The 9,730-nt window shown below is 39.4% G+C and overlaps 1 non-coding gene across 1 annotated transcript; it reads left to right on the top strand.

The window, feature by feature from the left end:
* The first annotated feature begins 7,459 nt into the window (after positions 1–7,459).
* LOC119620843 (U1 spliceosomal RNA) lies at positions 7,460–7,622 on the top strand. The gene has a single exon (XR_005237406.2). It is a non-coding gene; the product is annotated as a U1 spliceosomal RNA (small nuclear RNA).
* The last annotated feature ends 2,108 nt before the right edge of the window (positions 7,623–9,730 follow it).

Below are 9,730 nucleotides of genomic sequence, written 5' to 3'. Positions count from 1 at the left end.
ACTACTGTTTTTAATGATTTTTCAATTATATTTCATTCAATTTTTTTTATTATACTTTAACTTCTAGTGTACATGTGCAGAACATGCAGGTTTGTTACATATGTATACATGTGCCATGTTGGTGTGCTGCACCCATTAATTTGTCATTTACATTAGGTATATCTCCTAATGCTAGCCCTCCCCCTTCCCCCGACCCGATGACAGGCCCCAGTGTGTGATGTTCCCCATCCTGTGTCCAAGTGTTCTCATTGCTCAGTTCCCACCTATAAGTGAGACCATACAGTGTTTGGTTTTCTGTCCTTGCGATAGTTTGCTGAGAATGATGATTTCTAGCTTCATCCATGTCCCTACAAAGGACATGAACTCATCCTTTTTTATGGCTGCATAGTATTCCATGGTCTATATGTGCCACATTTTCTTAATCCAGTCTATCATTGATGGACATTCAGGTTGGTTACAAGTCTTTGCTATTGTGAATGATGCCACAATAAACATACATGTGCATGTGTCTTTATAGCAACATGATTTATAATCCTTTGGGTATATACCCAGCAATGGGATGGCTGGATCAAATGGTATTTCTAGTTCTAGATCCTTGAGGAATTGCCACACTGTCTTCCACAGTGGTTGAACTAGTTTACGGTCTCCCCAACAGTGTAAAATTGTTCCTATTTCTCTCTCCAGCACCTATTGTTTCCTGACTTTTTAATGATCGCCATTCTAACTGGTGTGAGATGGTATCTCATTGTGGTTTTGATTTACATTTCTCTAATGACCAGTGATGATGAACATTTTTTAATGTGTCTGTTGGCTGCATAAATGTCTTCTTTTGAGAAGCGTCTGCTCATATCCTTTGCCCACTTTTGGATGGGGTTGTTTGATTTTTTTCTTGTAAATTTGTTTAAGTTCTTTGCAGATTCTCGATATTAGCCCTTTGTCAGATGGGTAGATTGTGAAAATTTTCTCCCATTCTGTAGGTTGCCTGTTCACTCTGATGGTAGTTTCTTTTGCTGTGGAGAAGCTCTTTAGCTTAATTAGATCCCATTTGTCAATTTTGACTTTTGTTGCCATTGCTTTTGGTGTTTTAGTCATGAAGTCCTTGCCCATGCCTATGTCCTAAATGGTATTGCCTAGGTTTTCTTCTAGGGTTTTTATGGTTTGAGGTCTGACATTTAAGTCTTTAATCCATCTTGAATTAATTTTTGTGTAAGGTGTAAGGAAGGGATCTAGTTCAGCTTTCTACATATGGCTAGCCAGTTTTCCCAGCACCATTTATTAAATGCTTTCCACATTATTAAATCCTTTCCCCATTTCTTGTAGTTGTCAGATTTGTCAAAGATCAGATGGTTGTATATGTGTGGTTTTATTTCTGAGGGCTCTGTTCTGTTCCATTGGTCTATATCTCTGTTTTGGTACCAGTACCATGCTGTTTTGGTTACTGTACCCTTGTAGTATAGTTTGAAGCCAGGTAGCATGCTGCCTCTAGCTTTGTTCTTTTGGCTTAGGATTGTCTTGGCAATGTGGGCTCTTTTTTGGTTCCATATGAACTTTAAAGTAGTTTTTTCCAATTCTGTGAAGAAAGTCATTGGTAGCTTGATGGGGATGTCATTGAATCTATAAATTACCTTGGGCAATATGGCCATTTTCACAATATTGATTCTTCCTATCCATGAGTGTGAAATGTTCTTTCATTTGTTTGTGTCCTTTTTTATTTCGTTGAGCAGTGGTTTGTAGTCCTCCTTAAAGAGGTCCTTCACATCCCTTGTAAGTTGGATTCCTAGGTATTTTATTCTCTTTGAAGCAATTGTGAATATAAGTTTACTCATGATTTGGCTCTCTGTTTGTCTGTTATTGGTGTTTAGGAATGCTTGTGATTTTTGCAAATTGATTTTGTATCCTGAGATTTTGCTGAAATTGCTTATTAGCTTAAGGAGATTTTGGGCTGAGACAATGGGGTTTTCTAAATATACAATCATGTCATCTGCAAACAGGGACAGTTTGACTTCCTCTTTTCCTAATTGAATACCCTTTATTTCTTTCTCCTGCCTGATTTCCCTGGCCAGAACTTCCAACACTATGTTGAATAGGAGTGGTGAGGGAGGGCATCCCTGTCTTGTGCCAGTTTTCAAAGGGAAAGCTTCCAGTTTTTGCCCATTCAGTATGATATTGGCTGTGGGTTTGTCATAAGTAGCTCTTGTTATTTTGAGATATGGGTCAAATTATTTGATTTTTAAAGGATATGAATTTAAAATGTATGTGTCTGGGAGGCACATTAAGAATTGTTCAAATTCTTCTTAATCAATTGCACTTTAGATCCAGCTTTTAAGTTAGCATATTTCTTGCTTGATTTTACTGCAGAAATTTGAACTGGAGTCACAAACTTCTGCCTAGAAGTTTTGATTTTTTCAGTGCAGTGTTGGTAAAAGTAATTTGAAAGCCAGGAGCTGAGATGGGAACATTCTTCCTTTAGGCAGATACAAACCCCTCCCATGTATGGATGGCCTTCTACTCAAGGAGACTCACATAACAAGGTTACTTGCCTGGCCTGGTGGACTTTTAGCTTTACCCTCTACTATAGAAGTTAATTTAAACTCCTGGAGAGAAAGCCACACTCAGAGTGAGAATTTTCTGAAACAATGTTCTTAAAATCTCCAGTGGAATTGGAAACATAAACCATGGAGAGAAAGAGGTGTCAAGTTGCCTCTTCACTTCCAAATACCACAGTTATCACCAGCCTCACCAGGGAGAATTTGGGACACAGGAACATGTGCCTGTCCAGAACTTAGGCTTTGGGGATCAGATCATTGGACTCTGATGACCAACCCTAGCACTCGTTTGGTATGGGTTGGACATGTACGTGAACTGATCAAGCCTTGATTTCTTCCTCTATAAAACAGGAATTCTCAAAGCTTCATATTGGGATTAAATGAGATTAAATAAAATAATGGATTGTACATGTCACTGTTGGTCATAGGGAAGTAAAAGATCGAATACACCAAGGGACAATAGTCCGATCATCTATAAAAATAGAACTGTGACCCAGGATCTGCAGCAACCAGCCCAGGAAACTAACCTGTTATCCAGCTAAGCCAGACTTGCAAGGTGTCAGACCAGGATCTCTGGGCAAACAATCAAGCAAAACAAACAATAATCCCTGCAACAACTGACCCCAAATGACCAGAACTTGACTAATAACTGACAGCTTTGGAAATTTGTGTCCCCACTTCCAATTTAGGATCAATCAGAGACAGCCAAATATGCACCCCTAACTAACTGAGTGCCTGGATTCCAGGTAATCCCCCCTGTAACTTCCCCAGGCCAACAGCCTCCAATCAGGACATTCTCTAGACCTTTCCTTTTCCCACTATGAAGCTCTCCCTCTCCTCTGCCTGCCTTTGAGTCTGCCAAGTACAAGTAACAGTGACTGACTCTCTTGCTCTAGCAAGTAAAGAATAACAGCCTGGACTTGTTCTCATTTGGTTGGCTTTTGTTTATTTCCACATTATTCAATAAAGATTGTGAATCACATAAACAATACAATAATTTGATTAAATATAAAATCAATGAATCATCAAGTAACACATCTGCAGATATTCAGGCTAAATTTATACAGCTTAATTTATGTTTCTATTTTTCTTAATTTTAACGGAATCATTGATAGCCTCAAATTCATCTTATTTTGCGAATGATTTTCTTACTAAATCATCGATGGGAGTTATGCCTGGGTTACATTCCAGTTTACTGGTTTGTAGTGTCAGTTAACTTTACAAACCAATGTATTGGTTGGTTGTCTTCTAAGATCCCGTAGGGCAAACTTTCTAACTTGTCCAAGAGAGAGCCACAGGAAGGGACAGTGCCTTTCACAAAAGGCCGGGTCCTCTCTCTTCCTTCCCCTGATCCTTCCAATGTGTCACAATACACTGGGCGAAATTGGTTTGGGCTCTTGAATAGACTCTTCACAAAGCCTGGTGGATTTCTTGGCTTAGTCCCCTGTGGTTGTGGAAGTGTATATAAATGGAATATTTGATGATTCATTCTAGTATTTTTAATGGGTATTGAATTTGTCCTGTTCATGTCTAGATTTCTGAGGATTTTCCTTTTAGTGTTTTTTTTTCTGTCTCATATGAAGACATTTTTCTATGCCTTATCAATCTCTTGGATCTTATTTGCTTTTACGATGACTGCTGAACCTCCAATAATTACATCTTCATGGTCACAATTCTTAGAAGAATTTGTGGTTTCCCCACCCATAAATGTTCACTTTGGGCTCACAGAGACTTCTCAGTGGCCGTATCTAGATAAAGCATGAATTCACAAATCCAGACAGTGCCCCATAGTCTGACACTTTTCCCTCTGAATATACGTTTCCCCTTTGTCCTCCCAACCTAAAAACAACCAAAATCTGTAAGAACAGATCTCTGACCTCTGACTAGCCACAACGCATAAAACCCCTTATGGGAAAAAAGAATAATTTGGTCATGATGCACAAACAAAGAATAATTTGTTGCACAAAACTCTTCTACCCCAAGTTTAGAGGAAAGAAACAGAAAACAAAAACAAAAATCACTGAATGTGGTTTCAATAGTGTCAATGGAATGGTGATAATTTATTACAGTAATTTAATTAAATTGCTGCTCTTAACAATGGGTAGTATGGCACAGAACTCATCACAAGTAGCCTGAAAATCTGCTGTTAATTTTAACCTTGACATGTGAAGTCCTAACAGAGGAGATTCTGGTTAGAAGGAAAATAAGTGATATATTTCAGTCATCGTGAAAGATAGTGATATACTTTCAATACTTGAAGAAAACTGAAGCTGTGTGTTTCTTTCCATCTGATCATAAACATAGATGTGGAAAGGAGGGGAGATGAGACTCATTTCATTGGATTTAAGGTTCTGTGACAGCAGAATAATATTGGAAAACTAGCCATGGGATAAAAGAACTCAGCATCAATTTATATACATATAAATCCACTTAGCCTCAACTTATGCTACTAAATTACCTTCCCGAGACCTAAGACCTGCTATTATGTGTGTATGGAGTATGGAATATGAGCTATGCCTATAAGGCAAGTGATTTCCTTGCTAACATAAAATTGTGCCAGGTTAGGGAGTTCCAGGAGTTGTCAGAGTTTCTAAAGGGACATTTTAGAGAGAAAATATGTTGATTGCATCAAGAAACTGCATGAAAGAAAAGTGCTGAGAAAGCTGAGTTCATGCCCACAGCAGATAGCAAAGAGGGAGAGGACGTCACAGTGAGGTGAACGTAGGATTCTCAGCTCTGCCCAAGGAAAAAGTGCTTGTTCTGGGATTTTCATCTTTACGGTTGTTCCTGGGATGGAATATAGGTGCAATCTCACCTGATCATATCAGGAATGCCATGTGGAAAAAAGATTATGTGTATCCTCAGAGACTGAAAATGTTTATTTCCCTGAAACAAAACAGTGTAATATAACTTGGAACATTCTTGTAAAATCTAGATTTGTTTTGATTTGATAGGAAGATAAAGCTGATGGAATACCATGCAGGGATGGTGAGTAGATTTATTTTATATCTAAAATGAGTAGTCATTTGTTTTTTCAAATCATGACTTCAAAAATCAGCATGCAGACCTTGGCTGGGAGAGTTCTCTGATGTCTGAAAGATGTGTGTGGGTGTGTTTGTGCACATTTTGTTTTTTATACTAGTTGCATTTGACCTATTTTTCCCTACACTGGGGATGGCTTGATCGGCCCGTGAACACTTCGAGGAGGAGTTCTCTGCAAAGGCATTTTCTGAATCAGAATGGCTGGTTGCCCATGTAGCAATCATGGAGAAGGAGATGCATGTTGAATGTAAAGAAGGATCCTTTGACAGACAAACCAAACTGATACTAGCTTATGGGAAAAGAGAATGCACTGGGTCACAGAACAGAAAAGTCTAGCTTCAGATATGGCTGGATCCAGGGGCTCAAACGCTGTGGGTATCTCTGTCTCTCCTGTACTTCTGATGGACATTATTCTCAGGACAACTCACTTCTTGTTGCAACCAAGTGGCCCTTGGTCAGCTGGAGACCTGCTTGTCCATGGTGTAAATATATAAAATAGAGTCAATAATCCCTGTGCCACAGGGGTTAGTCAAGTTAGACAATGTAGATAATGAACCCAACACAGCACCTACTGCAGGATCAATGCTCTAGTTCAGTATCCAGCACATGGTAGAGGTATTCTTTGTGTTTTTAATAATCATCATATGGTCTCTCTGGGATTATTAATGTCCTATAGAGAAATTAGACATTGTTCTGATTACAGGATTTCAGGAAGATGTGCTTCTTTGTGATAAACACTACATCAAGGAGAACAGTGATGCTCTAGCTCCAGCTCAGTGCAAATGGAGGATTTTCTTTTTCTTTTTCTTTTTTTAAAGACAGAATCTCACTCTGTCGCCAGGCTGGAGTGCAGTGGCACGATCTCAGCTCACTGCAACCAAAGGAGGGACTTTCAATGTGGTTTCTGTGCATCACTCCCCCCCAGCTGCAACTCTTGTGCCTTTTCTCTCCCTGTTCACATCTGCCCTCCTCCCATTCACTCTCATACTGTGATACCCAGCGAGCACAGCAATAGCCCAGGCAGAAGATGGGAGCTACTCCCAGGGCCTCATCTGAGGACCTTGTGACTCTTCCACACATGAGTCAGCCAGGGTTTGAGGATTCCCCTGAAGATCATGGCTCCCTCCTGTTGGCCCCGTAACTATTATGAATTGCAGTATTACGGGTATCTTTAACCCATACCCAGTGTATTAGTCCATTTTCATACTGCTGTGAAGAAATAGCCAAGACTGGATAATTTATAAAGAAAGAGATTTAATGAACTCACAGTTCCACATGTCTGGGGGAGGCCTCACAATCATGGTGGAAGGTGAAGGAGGAGCAAAGGCAGGTCTTACATGGTGGCAGGTAAGAGAGTGCGTGCAGGGGAACTGCCCTTTATAAAACCATCAGATCTTGTGAAGCTTATTCACTATCACAAGAACAGCATGGGAAAGCCCACCCCCATGATTCAATGACCTCCCACCGGGTCCTCCCTACCACACATGAGGATGATGGGAGCCACAATTCAAGATGAAATTTGGATGAGGACATGCCAAACCATATCACCTATTGCCAATTATTAAGTAACAAATGAATATATAACAACCATAGAAAAATGTAGACGTTTTCCATGTAGAAAACATATTCTAACCACAGAAAAACTGTAGAAGACACTGTGATTGGTCAATTCAATATTTATCACTACTTTTAGTTCATTTCTAAGGACACTCCTATGTTGGTTGGTTAGCTACATGTCCAACTAAAAGTCTCAATATTGTAGGATTCCTTTCATCTAGTGGTGACCTTTTGACATAGTTCTGGCCAACAAGAATCTTAATTTTCTTGGGTGAGACTCCTAGGAAAACTGCTGTTTTCAGATAAAAAGAAACAGACTCACTTAGCAGGGGAGACCTCATGATCACAAAGTTGATTTTCCCAGGGTGAAGCTTATCTATTGCACTCCACATGCGCTGACCCCTGTCATTTTCCCACATGTGATAAACTCAACTGCATGATTGTGGCAGTAGGGAACTGCATTTACACTTTTCCCTAGTTAAAGAAATAAGAAAAAAAAATACAGATTGAGCTGAACCACTATTTTGGCTCCTTTTCCTTCTCATATGTCTGGAATACAAATGTGATGCCTAGAGGTAAAACTGCCATCCTGTGAGCATGAGGATGGCACCACACCCGACGGTCATAGAGCAAGAAAGCAAGAGAGGCTGGGTTCACTGGGGACAGTTTGGAATTCCATTTTCTATCCATAGCTGTATACCTCTAGTGTTCACTTATCTGAAGGAAAAGGGGTTTGGATAATTCACTTTTTCAAGTTTATGTTACTTGCAGCTTAAGAAAACCCTAATGGGTACCAAGTCTAAAATATTGTAAGGGAAAATAAAATGCAAAGAATCTTAGCAAACATCATAAAAGACACCAACAAAAATTCGCCCATGGGCACTTTTGAAGGGCATAACAGTAAAGTAACTGATATACACATATGCACACACACAGAGGCACATATGTATATGCAAACATACACACAAATATACATGTACATTCTTCTTTTCCACTGATATTCTACCATCACTGGACATTAGGAGTGCACATAGAAAAATGTCAGAATAAATTAGTAAATTTTTCTCCTTTATTTATTTTTTTATTGAAAAGGAGAGATGGCATTCATGTTTCCCCAGAAAATTTGTATAAACTCCCTTATTAGAAAGAACTAGCATCCTTGGAGTTTTCTTTACTGTCCTATGACTGGAGCAAATGACTTTCTATTTTGCCTGTTATTGCAAATTGCAAGGATCAGTGAACATTGATAATTGAAGCATGAAATGGAGGCCAATTTTACCTGAATTATAAATTTGTGCAATTGCTCTTGGAGACAATAACTTGCCCAACTGCCAACCTAACTCTGCAATCTGAACTAGGCTATCAGATTTCATGAGAAATAAAGGAGTTGGTCTGTATTAATATAATATTTTATACACATTTAATTTAGTTATTTTAAATCATCAACAAGATATATTTATAAAGACTATTACAATCTCGAGAATCATACAATAATTTCACTATCAGATGAGACTAATTTTACTCTTATTGGATACAATGTAGGTCAGATGTGAGTGATATTTTGCCTTTTCCTTTTGTTCACACTCACCTCGTATTTCTAAGAATGGTGTGTGGAAGTCATGGAGGTAGAATACACAGTATCTCAGTGAGGAATTTTGTGCCTCTCCCTGCTTCTTGGCATGGGAGGCCCAGTTACTGTTCATGGAGGAAAAAAAAGACATGCAAAATTAAAAGCTAAAGGGGTGAAAGTAGGCAACTCAAAAAACAAAAAAACCAGAAAAGTCCCCCGCCCCCACGAAAAGCCATTCAAATAATGGCTTTTGATTTGACATTGAATAATAGAGTTATTTAAAATAGTAGTTCAAGATATGAAACAAACCCACAGGCATTGAAGACTTTTGGCAGCGCTATGAGAAGCTGGTATGTGAACAATTGCATCTGTATGTTGCCAACCTAACGAGGGCCACCAAGGCCATCTCTCCTCACTCCTGTAATCCCGGCTACTCCGGAGGCTGAGGCAGGAGAATCGCTTGAACCCTGGAGGTGGAGGTTGCAGTGAGCTGAAATCGTGCCATTGTACTCCAGCCTGGACAACAGAGTGAAACACCATCTAAAAAAAAAAAAAAAAAAAAAGAAAGAATTATTTTAGAAGTATAGTAATTACTTTGGAATTGTTTCTTGTAAAAGGTTTCTAAAAATGGATCATAGTTTTCTAAAAATGATTTCCATTGTTTAAAAAGACTTTTGCCAAACTATCTGAAAAATAAAAATGGAAAACAATGCACAATAATAGTGCTATTGTGTCTCAGGTTGATTTTCCTGGGTGCAGACCCTGCGATGATGTTTGAGGGGCAAGAGATGACGTTTGAGGGGCAAGATGTTCATTTGCACTACCACCTGTGAGGGGAAAGGGAGGAGGCAGGGTTGGACAGAGGTAAGGTCCAGGTGTGATGTCACCAAGTCTGCCTGCGTGATGGGCAACCGGGGTGGGGAATTGATGGCAGAGTCATCCTGCAGCAAGCTCAGGGCTTTGCTTCCCACCTGTTCGGCTTCTGGATATGGGCACCCAAAAAAAGGGGTGGCCA

Source organism: Chlorocebus sabaeus, chromosome 4 (assembly GCF_047675955.1).
Source record: "Chlorocebus sabaeus isolate Y175 chromosome 4, mChlSab1.0.hap1, whole genome shotgun sequence".
Lineage (NCBI taxonomy): Eukaryota > Metazoa > Chordata > Mammalia > Primates > Cercopithecidae > Chlorocebus > Chlorocebus sabaeus.
Note: the sequence above shows the minus strand (reverse complement) of the source record. Positions and strands in the feature narration are given on the sequence as shown.